Below are 13,967 nucleotides of genomic sequence, written 5' to 3'. Positions count from 1 at the left end.
CAGTTGGTGAGGGTCTAACCAAAACACCATCAACATCTAACCAGAGATCTGACTGAGTACTCTTGAGACAAAAAAACAACAAATCTGCATTCATGCAGTCCAAACTCTAAGCAGGAGACATTGGCCAAGAGCTTGCAGATCACCCATTCATTTTGCGTTAGACAAAGACAACAGTAGTGCTCAATCATTCAGCCAGTATAGACCACATGGCCACATTGGAGAAGAGTGTCTGGTCACCTAGCCAAAATGTTCCTTTTACAAGTCCAATTCAGTGACTATGTGAGCACATCTCACGGGTTCTATGCAAGTGCGCAATTCAGCCGTCTCATTTCCAGAGTGGGTCCCAACACGACATCATTAAGGTTGTAACAGCACCACATACATCTCTAGCCCTGTTTACACCTGGTATTAAGATGCGTTTTGGTTGACTGGTGTAGACACTCATGTCCCTGTTTACACCTGGTATTAAGATGCGTTTTGGTTGACTGGTGTAGACGCTCATGTGGTTGAAAGTGTTCCAACAGATATTAAAGACCGCCTACTCTCCACCTACTGACACAGTAAACATTATGGGAAGCATGCTAGCCAGACGGGATTTAAAACAATGTTTTCTAAACATTTCTGTTTTCTAACATGCACTTAACGTTTTTTAAGATTGTCTCCGGTCACGTTCATGCAAATTGCGTGTGGTTATTTGCCTATTAAATCAAAGCTTCTGAAGAAGCCCATATATTTACCCACCCAAAGACCCTCCCCTCGAAGAAATCAGGACAGAAGTGGTTGAAAGTGGACAAAAGAGATGGATTAAAACACCAGGGGTCCGTTCTTCGTACCTTGCTTAATACATCTGAGATGATTTGACAGATGCTAGATCTTCTAATCGTGGTAACTGAACTCTGGCTAATTTGGTTCTTCAAACGAATTTGCGGATTGGATTAAAATATCTGGATTAAGTTGTCTAAGATTATTGCGCGTTCTCGTGTTCCCTGAAAAGGGCAGATGTATCGATACTCAAAACCACGATCAGCAATGCAGCAATTGGCTGGAGTCAAGACGGCAACGTAATGACATATATTTAAAAAAGACACCTGATGAAAAACTTGACGAATTTCTAGACATTTATAAGGAAACAGCCAAGCGAATAAAATGACAGAAGAACGACATAAATGTTATAATAGATACATGAAATGTGCTCTATTTTTTTCTGCACAAACTATGCGAAGTCGGCAGCCCTTCTGGTGCACTCAGTGTCCGAATTCACTCACTCGTTTCATTCACTCCTTCAAGTGGACTATATTAGTGGAGTAATGTAGGGAATAGTGAATGAGGGTATAGGGGGCGATTTCGAACGCAGCAGCACGTGTACCGTTCACTGGTGCAGAGAGAATGGAGTCCGCTGCTGAGATGTCTCTTGACCAAAGCCACTGGAAGACAAGCCTGCAACCTTTAGCCAAAAAAGCGTAACGGCTAATGCTAACGCTCCGCCTCTGGCGGTATGCAGCGAAGGAGACCAGAGGCTGTTTTTTGAATGGATGTCAATGGATGAGAGGCTTCACTATGCTGATTAAACAGCTTTTGTGGGGAAATAGCTAATCATTTAATTAATCGATAGCCTGTTTGCTAATCTTCAGCATGTACACTACATTTACACTAAACAATACTTCCGTTGGGAACTATATGTAGATTTTAGCTTGATAAAAATGTTTTTTTTTAAGAGAAGGCAGACTAGGGAATGTCGCGACTGATGTCACTGCCATTACACGATAGGCTGAGAGTTGCTGCACGTGATTAAGTTAGCCGTTACGCTTTCTCCAATGGTAAGAGATACAGACCCTCTCATCTCCCTAATATACAATCTCTTGCTGTGTTTGAAATTGCCCCCTATACCCTCATTCACTATTCCCTACATTAGTCCACTAATATAGTCCACTTGAAGGAGTGAATGAAACGACTAAGTGAATTCGGACACTGAGTGCGCCGGAAGGGCTGCCGATTTCGCATAGTTTGTGCTTGCTGTTTAATAATCATTTAAAATGTAGCAAACTGGCAGCTCCAGTAGTAATGAATATTTATGTTAAACTCTGCCATGAAAACTAGCATGTACAAACCTTAATTAAATGATTTAATGATCAATTAAAAAGGAAATGTAACCCTGTTCAAATATATTCTTTTGTATAAGATATACAAGTTTGAATAAATAATTTCATAGTTTAATAAATAGAATTTAAGGTTAAAAAAGTTAAGATTCATTGACCAGCAAAGAAGTTATGATTTTGCTCAACGAGAGAAATGCCTATTGAGTAATGTTCATGGTTTACTGTATACAGCATTTAAAATGTTAAATATTTGTTGGGTAATAATATATGTGAAAATGTTTTAAAGATGCCTGTAAGAATAGGAAGAAAGAGTTACACAAATGTTTTTGAATCTATTTTATTTCTGAAAGTTTTGTGTATGAGCCAATCACAGTTGAGGTCAAGGTATAAGTGAGAGAGGAACGCGGGTGGTTTGCGGAAAGAAAAACACGGTTACTGTTAATGTAATGCACCAGATAAGGAAAGTGCTCAACAAGGACTCTTATACAAGACGTTAATGGTGATAGTTCTGTCTGTGTGAGTGGTAAACTCATCACAGTAAGACAGACATAAGTTTAAGTTAGCCGCTGATTTAGTGGCTAGTGTTTTGCATGGACTTTGCTGACAAGCTGGCGGTCAGCGACCTCGATTAGTTAAGCCTGTGTGGAAATGTGAGACCGACGATGATCAAAGACCCTGACGGAGCCGGATAGCGTTATGGAGTGGTGGACTTTGCTGAGATTGTCAACCATGTGAGTCTTCTCTTCAACCGTCTTCTCTTCATCGCGAATCCTCTCGTCCTGTCTTCTGCTGCTGACGCCTTTGATCCTGTGCGCGTGAGGTTACATTCACATTGAGTAAAGGTACCATTTTTTGTTTGGCCTGTGTGGTGAAGCAGCCATTTGGTTTAAGGCTACAACATACCCGAGCTACATTCAGGCCTGCATCATTTGAACAATTGAAGGTTGTTTCACATTAAGCTAGGGTTTTGCCGGCTATTTTGTTGTCTTCGGCCCTTATGTGTTAATTTGAATGCATTTGTGATCTGAAAAGTGAGTTTGACCAGACATATTTAATTTCTGATCTTCCTTTTCTAAGTAAATCTGGTATACTTTTTATACTTTTTATAAAACCGTTGTGGTTACTGACTCTTGATATTTTAAGTTAATTAAGAAAAAGAGTAAAATTTTGGTTTAAATGTGAAAGTGTTTATAGGATAAAAGTAATTCTAAGACATGTCATTTTCTGTTAAAGTGTACATATTACTGCTTAAATAGTGATTTAACGGGAAAAGTATTTCATTTAATAAGTTAGTAATTACAATCACACACACAAGTTAAACACTGATAAGTTTATTAGTGAAACCTCACTTATTTGATTGGATAGATATTTAAAGAACTCAAGATAGCCACCTCTCATTATAGTCAAGCACGCTAGAGAGGCGCTACATAAAATGGAGGCACCGCTGGGATAATTAGTGTGGGTTTCTTTTTTTATATATATATATATATATATACATTTTACATTGAAAATTAGCATTTTGAAGCTTTAAATAGTGCTAATTGATAAGCTAATATGGAACGTATGAAAGAGCTAGTATCAGAATTAAAAGGATGGTGCCGTGGCGAGGCATTAGACGAGGCTCATGCAGTCCTGGTGCTCATTCGAGAAGATGTAGACACAAGTACAATAGAAGAGACAATGCAAACTGTGAAGTATTTGGGATGTGTGCGAGTCAGAGGCCAAACTTTCAACAGTCAACTAAACCGATACCTGGTCTTGTGTGAATGTAAGGAAGTAGTAAAAGGCGAAATTGTTCCTTTTGAAGTGTTTCCTATTGATGGTTTCTATAGCAGATGCAGCTACCCGAGCCAGTACACAAGTTTATATGTCCGAAACGCAACAAGCTCCAGGTAAACATGTTGAAGACCTTCGCACATTGTTCTCTGAAGATGAAGCTGCTGCCAAGTCAACAGAGGCCATCCTGCAAGCTGTGAGCGATTTACTTGACAAGACATCTAAGTCCTCCAGTGAGCATGGAAGTTATCACTGCCTACAAACTTTCTCTGGGTTGTTGCCCACCCCAGCTGGAGAAGAGCAGTTCGACCACTGGTTGGGTCAAGCACGGCTCATGGTAGAAGAGTGTGACTGCTCTCACAAAGAGAAGAGGCGGAGACTGATGGAAAGTCTCAGAGGCCTGGCACTTGACAGTGTAAAAGCAGCACGAGCCAGTGATCCTGATGTGGGCCCCGAAGACTGCTTAGAGGCCCTGGAGCATGCTTTTGGGACAGCAGAGTCAGGAGAAGAGTTGTATTTTGCATTTCGTTTACTGCAGCAACAACCAGGTGAGAAGCTGTCTGACTTCCTCAGATGTCTAGAACAGTCATTGAATAGGGTGGTGCAGAGAGATGGACTCCCCCTTGGATGTGCAGATAGAGCAAGACTCGACCAATTGTTGCGTGGTGCGATAGCCTCAGATCTGATGTTAGGTAACCTTCGTTTGAGAGAGAGGAGAGCAAAGCCCCCAACCTTTCTCCAGCTGTTAAAGGAGATACGCACAGAAGAGGAATATGAGGCCTCACGAAAGAAGATTACTCCTGTCATGCAAGGTGGAAATGTAAGGCAGAATGCTGATGTGAAACAGACGGAAATTCAGAACTTGAAGTCTGAGATCAAAGAACATAAGGCCTTGATTGCTGCTATCGTGTCTAAGCCAGCTCACGACACTTCAGTTAGCAGTGAGAAAATTCCCCCAAATGTAGTGTACAATGAGTGCAGTTCGGACAGTGAGATAGCAGCTTTGAAAAAACAAATGAAGCGCTTGCAAAAGAAAGTAACAAATAAAGTAGCTGAACCGCAAGCTGCCGTTTTGAGGTAAGCTGTGAATACCTCAAAACCAGTAGCCAGCTCCCCACAATGATCATTCAAAGTATTGGAGGAACACTTCTGTTATCAATGTGGCGAGAATGGGCATTTCGCAAGGAAGTGCGAAAGCCCAGAAAACCAGGCTAAAGTTATCAAGAGACTTATCCAAGCTCTGAAGCTGTCCAAGTACAACCAGCTGTCAAGTGATGCCACCGCTAATGCAGTTAACTGTTCTGTTGAGAAAAGTACAGCTGACATGCATGAGGGTGTGCCTATTCCTGATGGGTTAGTTGGGCCGCCTTGCCTGGTGCCGCTGAAGGTTAATGGACAACCCTGCACTCCTTTGTTAGATAGTGGCTCTCAGGTGATGATAATTTTTGAACCCTGGTACCTGAAGCACTTGTCTGATATCCCCATTCAGCCAGTATCTGGTCTTTCCCTGTGGGGTTTAAGTGAGTCTGGAGCTAGCTACCCTTACCGTGGCTACGTGGTAGTTGATGTGGAGTATCCAGCTGAGGTGTTAGGAACCAGTCAGACTGTAACTGTCCTAGCTCTCATATGTCCTAACCCTAGGACTGAAGATAAGAGGTCTGTCATTGTGGGCACCAATGCGAGCCATGTTAGTCGTTTGGTGAATCAATGCAAAGATAATGGCATTGATGTCACCAGAACGCTAGGCCTTCGTGTTCATGTTGAGGAAGATCAACCTGCTCTAAAGGGTGTCGTGGTCCCAGTCCAAGAGGAGGAGGCTGGCCGTGTCCGATGGATGGGTCCAGGCCCCTTGATCTTACCCCCAGATGGTGACACTCAGGTTGTGTGCAAAGTCTAGCTGAAGAAACCTGTTGCTCAAGAAATCCTGATGATAGACTCCTCACCAGCAGCTGCCTTACCTGCTGATGTGATTTTTTTCATCCCATGGTTGTGCCCAGTGGGGCATTGGATGTCAACAGTTTGAGAATACTAAAAAATGACTCTTCAAGAGAAACTTCCATACCTGTGGGAACAGTGATTGGATGTGTGTACCACATTGATTCAGTTGCGACGATTCCCCCTAAGGAGACTGCTTCCTCTGACTTTGATGAGAGCATGATCAACTTTGGGGAATCCCCTATCTCAAAACAATGGAAGAACAGATTATGTAAGAAACTGGCTCAGAAGTCTCATGTATTCTCAATGCACGGGTGGGACGTGGGATTAGCAAGAGGAGTAGAGCACAGAATCCGCACCATACCTGACCAGTACACAACACCATGCATTGAAGATGCGCTGAATGCATTAACAGGGAGTCAGTGGTTCTCTGTACTGGATTTGCGCTCAGGCTACTACCAGATAGCTATGTCCGAAGAGGACAAAGAGAAGACGGCATTCATTTGCCCGTTAGGATTTTTTCAGTTTGAATGAATGCCTCAAGGCATTACTGGGGCACCAGCAACCTTTCAAAGGTTAATGGAAAAGGCTGTCGGTGACATGAACCTCTTACAAGTGCTGGTGTACCTGGATGACGTGATAGTATTTGGAAAACTTTCGAGGAACACAAAGAGAGTGCGCTCAAGGTCCTAGATTGTCTCTGTGAATTTGGGCTGAAACTCTCAGTGGACAAGTGCCAGATCTGTCTGCCAAGGGTCAAGTACCTGGGGCATATCGTTTCTGCAGATGGAGTTGCCCCAGATCCAAACAAGATTGAGGCTGTCGCTACATGGCCCATGCCAACAAACCTGAAGACGTTACAATCTTTCCTAGGATTTTGTGGTTATTATCGCAGATTCATTCAGAACTATTCTGAAATTGTTAGACTGCTGACAACAACCCGCTTACGTACGTGCTGTCCACAGCCAAGCTCAATGCGGTGGGGCATCGTTGGCTAGCTGCCCTATCGACGTATGAGTTTGATGTGCAGTATCGCCCAGGCCGACAGAACATTGATGCCGACCTGTTGTCAAGGAACATGCCAGAGGAGGATGACAATGGCTGGGAAGCTGGCAATGAAAGATGGATTACTGTACCAGTACAGCAAGAGACCATCCGGAGAGGTGATCAGTCAACTCTTCCTGCCGAGAGAGTTCCGGGAGATGGTTATGAAGGCCATGCATGATGACCTGGGGCACCTTGGACAGGAAAGAACTGTTGACCTGCTCCGAAGTAGATTCTTTTGGCCTAGGATGTCGATGCTAGTGGAAGAATTCATCAAGAACTGTGGGGAGTGTGTCACTCACAAGACCCCTATACAGAGAGCTGCTCCGTTGCACCAGATCGTAAGCCATGGGCCTATGGATTTAGTGTGCATGGACCTTCTTTCCATGGAGCCTGACTCCAAAGGCATAAGTAACGTGTTAGTGGTCACAGATCATTTCACGAGATACGCTCAGGCTTTCCCAACTAAAAGCCTGAAGGCCCATGTTGTGGCAAAGGTCCTAATTGAGAAATATTTCATACACTATGGACTGCCTTCAAGGATCCATTCGGATCAAGGAAGAGATTTTGAGAGCCGTTTGATCCGAGAACTGTTGACCTTGATGGGGATACGCAAGTCGCAGACAACGGCGTATCATCCGCAAGAAGACCCGCAGCCAGAAAGGTTCAACCGAACTCTGCTCTCTATGCTAAGTACGTTAGGCCGGGAAAAGAAGCGTACGTGAAATCAACATGTGTCTCACTTGGTCCACGCGTACAACAGCACCAAGTGTGATGCCACGGGGTACTCTCCTTACCATCTGATGTTTGGCAGAGAGGTGAGACTTCCAGTTGACTTGTGCTTTGGAACGTCCCCAGATGGCATAGAAGAGGCGTCTCACACCCGATATGTCACAAAGCTGAAGGAAGACTTGAAGCAAGCATACAAGTTAGACTCTGCAGACAAACGGCACAAGAGAAACAAGAGGTTGTATGATCGCCGAGTTACCTTTCAGTCCATAGAGATCGGCGACAGAGTACTGCTCCGGAATCTAGGCCTGAGAGGCAAGCACAAACTGGAAAGCAAGTGGAGTCCTGATCCGTATGTTGTTGTTGTTGGAAAGATGCCAAACCTACCTGTGTTCAAGATCAAACGGGAGGATGGAAGGCTAGGGACAAAGACTATACACAGGGACCACCTTCTTCCGATTGAACAGCTGGTGAGAATGCCACGTACTGACCAGGATGCTGATCCACCTGAGAAACCCAAGACCAGAGCAGACACTCATAAGAGAAGTCGAAGGGACCCAAGACCAGAGAATCAAGAGTTACAGGAGTTTTCTGATTCATCCTCTGACATGGAGTATTATGTCCCTCACTGTGTCACTCGGAGAGAGCCTGTCCCAAGGGTGCTAAATACTGCCAGGCCAGTAATCGAATTAGAAAATGATTCAAACCCAGAAGAGGTTGATCACAACTCTGAACCGGAACCCGAGGATGAGGAGTGTGATCCAGAAGTAGCTCCGGAAGAGTCTAGTGAAGCTGGATCGGAGTCTGAAGAAGAAGTATCTGAGGTCCAGGAGGATAGAAGGCAGCCCAGCTCTGAGCCTAGACCTAAGAGAACTGTCAAGCCAACTATTAGACTTACCTATGATGAGCCTGGTAGATCCAGAGATGAGCGTTTGACCATAGTACACAGAAGGATAGTCATTAAAATAGGAAAACCCTATACACATTAGTTATTATGCCCTTAGGACTCCTTTGTTAGTTTATTAGTGTCTGATGAGGACACACAAACATTTAAAAGGGGGAGGGTGTAACCCTGTTGAAATATATTCTTTAGTATAAGATATGCAAGTTAGAATAAGTAATTTCGTGGTTTAATAAATAGAATTTAAGGTTAAAAAAGTTAAGACTCATTGACCAGCAAAGAATTGACCAGAATTGCTCAATGAGAGAAATGCCTATTGAGTAATGTTCATGGTTTACTGTATACAGCATTTAAAATGTTAAATATTTGTTGGGTAATAATATATAATAATATATAATAATACATGGTTACTGTTAATGTAATGCACCAGATAAGGAAAGTGTTCAACAAGGACTCTTATTCAAGACGTTAATGGTGATAGTTCTGTCTGTGTGAGTGGTAAACTCATCACAGTAAGGCAGACATAAGTTTAAGTTAGCCGCTGATTTAGTGGCTAGTGTTTTGCATGGACTTTGCTGACAAGCTAGCGGCCAGCGACCTCGATTAGTTAAGCCTGTGTGGAAATGTGAGACCGACGATGATCAAAGACCCTGACGGAGCCGGATAGCATTATCGAGTGGTGGACTTTGCTGAGATCGTCAACCATGCGAGTCTTCTCTTCAGCCGTCTTCTCTTCATCGCGAATCCTCTCGTCCTGTCTTCTGCTGCTGACGCCTTTGATCCTGTGCGTGTGAGGTTACATTCACATTGAGTAAAGGTACCATTTTTTGTTTGGCCTGTGTGGTGAAGCAGCCATTTGGTTTAAGGCTACAACATACCCGAGCTACATTCAGGCCTGCATTATTTGAACATTTGAAGGGTGTTTCACATTAAGCTAGGGTTTTGCCGGCTATTTTGTTGTCTTCAGCCCTTATGTGTTAATTTGAATGCATTTGTGATCTGAAAAGTGAGTTTGACCAGACATATTTAATTTCTGATCTTCCTTTTCTAAGTAAATCTGGTATACTTTTTATACTTTTTATAAAACCGTTGTGGTTACTGACTCTTGATATTTTAAGTTAATTAAGAAAAAGAGTAAAATTTTGGTTTAAATGTGAAAGTTTATAGGATAAAAGTAATTCTAAGACATGTCATTTTCTGTTAAAGTGTAAATATTACTGCTTAAATAGTGATTTAACGGGAAAAGTATTTCATTTAATAAGTTAGTAATTACAATCACACACACAAGTTAAACACTGATAAGTTTATTAGTGAAACCTCACTTATTTGATTGGATAGATATTTAAAGAACTCAGGATAGCCACCTCTCATTATAGTCAAGCACGCTAGAGAGGCGCTACAGAAATTATACCTGTATGATATTATACTGGACCAGCGCGGTTTGGAAAATGAATGGACGATTGATTCAGCTGCGGGTGCCATCTCCTGGCGAGACACGGGAATTCATTCAGCACACGACTCTCACAGTGCATTATGGGTATTCTCTAGCCGTTGAGCGTGCATCGGTTGTACACTCGTTATTGCAGTGCATTGTGGGATTGAGTGAGTGCACTCAACATCGTCCACTATGGTTTCGGAAACCACTACAAATGGCTGTTCCCTTCAAATAGTGCCCTATTTAAAGGTATAGGGGGCGATTTCAGACACAGCCGCCGTCTTCTTGACAGCGTCAGGATGTAGTATGCAATTGCAGCCCTGAAGGAAAAAGATTCTGAGAAAATGGTTCCCAGCTGCCTTATATTGCCTGCAAGTAAGGCAGGCTGAAACACCATTGCCAAATGTTATGCAAAGTGGCATGATTCTATAGGAATTCAGGATTGTTTAGAAAGGAATATTTTGCCATATTAAACTCTTGTGAACTATAATTTATTGCAGAATTCCAGTTCATACTTTACTGTACTTTACTTAAGTTGGGCCTTGGGGGAGTCTACATTTTGCAAGATTTGTATGGAGAAATTAGTTCACTGTCATTCCAGAACCTTGAAGCAGAGGTCTTTAACCCTGCTCCTGGGGACCCACTGTCCTGCAAAGTTTAGCTCCAAACCTAACAAAGACACCTGAAGCAGCTTATCAAGCCCTTCAGGATCCCTTGAAAATGACATACCTGTGCTGAAGCAGGTTGGGGGAAAAAATTGCAGAACATGGGTCCCCAGGAGCAGGGTTGAAGACCTCTGCCTTAAAGTATGATACTCTCTCCCTGGATTTCCCTTATGTACCTACAACTGAGATCAGCAATTCTTAGCATCAGAAATAGACAGCATGTGTCTTAGATTAACAACATTTCTAGCAAATCACATGAATATCACATGAATTTGTTTAATTTATCTAATTATGTAGCCTCAAAGTGATTTTATATGGTTCCCTGCCAGAATTAATTTCATGTATTTTTCTTACATCATTAAATTATAAAACTAGCTAACTAATAAACTATTAGATAGCAATAAAACACATTTCTATGCTAAAGGCTAAGAATGAAATGTTCCTTGGATAAAGCATCAAAAAATCCTGTGTGCGTACCCATCCTCAAGTCTGTAGTGACGCAACACAATGGTAACACAGGGTAAATGGAACCATTCTAAATCCCAAACATAACTGAACATTAAACACTATCACGTCTCCCCCTTTTCTCATCTTTCTCAAAACACATTAAATAATACTTAAATTCAACACATTTACTCTCCCCAATAAGAAACTAGTTTCAATTAAAAAAAAAAAAAAAGTTATTTTCAAGTGCCATTCAACATTGATTAGTTCACATTCTGACTACATAAAGCACATTGCACATTTTAGAGAATTACATTCATCGAAAGCAAAGAAATCCAGTTTAGAAGAGAAATAATTTGTGTTCTGGCAAAAAAATCAACAGGACTCTTACTGCATAAGAGACAAACTCATCCAATTGTCTTTCAAAGTTTTATTTCTTGCAAGAAAGGTCAGACAGTCATACAGAAGCACAAGTAGCTGCAGAGTCTAAGTCAAAGAATGAAAGCTTCCCCTCACTTTTATATCTCTAACCTCCAAGGCTGAAGCCTCTGTCCTTACCATATTAGGAACATGTTTACCACTTCAGTGTTTTTCCACTTGTCACCCTAAGTCACCCAAAGAATGCATACTTAAACACTTCTGAGAAAAACAAAATCATTTAACCATAAGCATAAAAGTAAAATCATATGTAAAATTACACAGAAACTCAAAATTTCCCCCACAATTCCCCCCTTTTTATCATTCATTGATAACTAATCACTGCATCTATTACAATGCTTGCTAGGGTAAAAATGCATATCTTCTCAAAAAATATGAAAACAAGCAAATTAACGTTATTACATCACATTTATACTCCTCATCTCTGATTTTTCATACAAACAACAAATTGAGGTACATCGCCCAATCATAGAACTAACGATAGCATCCTTCATTTTACAGACATATAGCATGTACCATCTTAGTTGTATAACATCTTTTCACAACAGATCCATTTTGTAGCCCACGATGTGTCATTGTCGAACCTTGGTGGTGATTTGGAATTCCTTGAGCTGATTTCACCTGTACACAAACCTTAGACAGGAGAGAAGACATTTCAATTCAATTCACATTTATTTGTATAGCGCTTTTCACAATACATATCGTTTCAAAGCAGCTTTACAGAGAATGCATGTCAACATTACAATTTGGAGAATGCAGTTAGCTAATAATGTAATAATTTAGGCAATTAATTTACAATCACTGTTAGCAATTTAATTGAAGGTAGAAGCAAAGAGCTCCTGGAAAAATGAAATACATATTAACAATAATTAGGATATATAGAAATTTGCGAATGTGCATGTTGATCCAGATGTTGCATCTTCTGAAGTCCTCGCAGGAGTTGGCGCTGTCTCTTCAAAAGTGTTGGTCATCTGAGGTCTTCTTAAGAGGCTGGATCCAAACTGAAACTGATGTATTCTCTAGCGTCCCGAGGTAAAACGGAAAAGCAAATGGAGAATAATTAGCATAGCTGCTGTTCATAACATTAAGCAAAGATAGTCATGTGCAATTGATCTGATATGAGATTCATTATGTGAATGCTTGGGTAAAGAGATGCGTCTTTAATCTAGATTTAAACTGGGTGAGCGAGTCTGAGCCCCGAACATTATCAGGAAGGCTATTCCAGAGTTTAGGAGCCAAATGTGAAAACGCTCTCCCAACTTTAGAGGACTTAGCTATCCTAGGTACAACCAGAAGTCCAGAGTTTTGTGATCTTAAAGAGCGTGAAGGATTGTAGGGCGGTAGAAGATCGGTTAAGTACACAGGAGCTAAACCATTTAGAGCCTTGTAGGTCATTAGCAGTACTTTATAATCGTTAAGGAACTTAATAGGTAACCAGTGTAGAGATGATAAAATTGGTGTTATATGATCATATTTTCTTGACCTGGTAAGAACTCTCACAGCTGCATTTTGTACTAATTGTAGCTTGTTTATTGAGGAAGCAGGGCAACCAGCTAGTAATGCATTACAGTAATCTAGTCTAGACGTCATGAAAGCATGAACTAACTTTTCTGCATCAGAAACAGATAACATATTCCGTATCTTAGCTATGTTTCTGAGGTGGAAGAAGGCTGTTTTTGTAACATATGAAATATGATTTTCAAAGGACAAGTTGCTGTCTAATATAACACCCAGGTCTTTAACTGTCGAGGATGGAGTAACAGTACATCCTTCTAAATGCAGATTGTAGTCTGAGAGATTCTGTGTACAGGTTTTTGGCCCAATAAGTAATACTTCAGTCTTATCTGAATTTAATAGAAGAAAATTACTGGTCATCCAATGTTTTACTTCTTTAACACACTCTGTCAGATTGGATAATTTAGAGTTTTCATCTGGTTGTGTTGAAATATATAACTGAGTATCATCGGCATAGCAGTGGAAACTAATTCCATGTCTTATTATAATATTACCAAGTGGCCGCATGTATATTGAAAATAGCAGAGGGCCTAACACAGATCCTTGCGGCACTCCATAATTTACTATCGTTAGCTTAGATTTTTCCCTGTTTAAATAAACAAAATTGTGACCGTCTGATAGATACGACCTAAACCACCGTAATGCCTGTCCCTGAATACCAGTGTAATTCTGTAGTCGATCTAGGAGTATTTTATTATCTATAGTGTCGAACGCAGCACTGAGATCAAGTAGCACTAGTATTGAGATACAGCCTTGGTCAGAAGCTAGAAGTAAGTCATTTGTAATTTTAATGAGCGCAGTTTCTGTGCTATGATGAGACCTGAATCCTGACTGAAATTTTTCATAGATAGCATTTTTTTGCAAGAAGGAGCACAATTGGACCGACACCACTTTTTCTAGTATTTTAGATATAAATGGAAGATTTGAAATGGGTCTGTAACTTGCCAATACATTTTGATCTAATTGTGGTTTCTTAATGTGGGGCTTAA

This window comes from Ctenopharyngodon idella, chromosome 15 (assembly GCF_019924925.1).
Source record: "Ctenopharyngodon idella isolate HZGC_01 chromosome 15, HZGC01, whole genome shotgun sequence".
Classification (NCBI taxonomy): domain Eukaryota; kingdom Metazoa; phylum Chordata; class Actinopteri; order Cypriniformes; family Xenocyprididae; genus Ctenopharyngodon; species Ctenopharyngodon idella.
This window is presented reverse-complemented; position numbering follows the sequence as displayed.